This window comes from Phaethon lepturus, unplaced genomic scaffold (assembly GCF_000687285.1).
Source record: "Phaethon lepturus isolate BGI_N335 unplaced genomic scaffold, ASM68728v1 scaffold9443, whole genome shotgun sequence".
NCBI lineage: Eukaryota > Metazoa > Chordata > Aves > Phaethontiformes > Phaethontidae > Phaethon > Phaethon lepturus.
Window position 1 is genome coordinate 2,770 of NW_010529699.1, and position 605 is coordinate 3,374.

General features: G+C 56.7%; 1 protein-coding gene across 1 annotated transcript in view; it reads left to right on the plus strand.

Moving 5' to 3' along the window:
* Positions 1 to 605, plus strand: part of LOC104618435 (inosine-5'-monophosphate dehydrogenase 2-like) — a gene marked incomplete at its 5' end in the record, with an annotated part of 11,716 nt that overhangs the window by 2,705 nt on the left and 8,406 nt on the right.

Consider the following 605-nt stretch of genomic DNA (forward strand, 5'->3'; position numbering starts at 1 on the left):
GCCTCCTCTTCTCCAGACTGAACAACCCCAGTTCCTTCAGCCGCTCCTCATAAGACTTGTTCTCCAGACCCCTCACCAGCTTCGTAGCCCTTCTCTGGACACGCTCCAGCACCTCAATGCCCTTGTAGTGAGGGGCTCAGAGGGGTTTGTTTGGATTGAAGCGACTCGTTTGCCCCCTTGACCTTGCCAGCAGCAACGGTGGGTTATTCTGAGCAGAGCCCTTCCAGAGCCTGTGAGCTGGGGATTGCTGCCTGGAAAGGAACTTGGGGGTGGCGTTTCTGCCAGAACAGCATGCGACTCTGGAGGTGTCTCCAGCCTTTATTTGCCTGCGCCCTATTAACAGAGAGGGCTGTTTGGGTGACATCCCAAACAAGGGTCATCTGAGTCATCCCTTGCTCTCCCTCAGCTTGCTGAGGCCCTCTGCCATCTCCTGTTTTCACTGCGCCGATGAGTTTGGGGGCTGATGGCCACTGCTTGCATGAGGACAGCACATTGGAGGCTGTTCCTGTGTGTTTCTGGAGGTGTGTTGCTGTGCTGTGGGCTCCTTTGTCTGTAGCGCACTCCCACACAGCTGCTGCGGAGCATTTCACGTGGGCAGAGCGGCT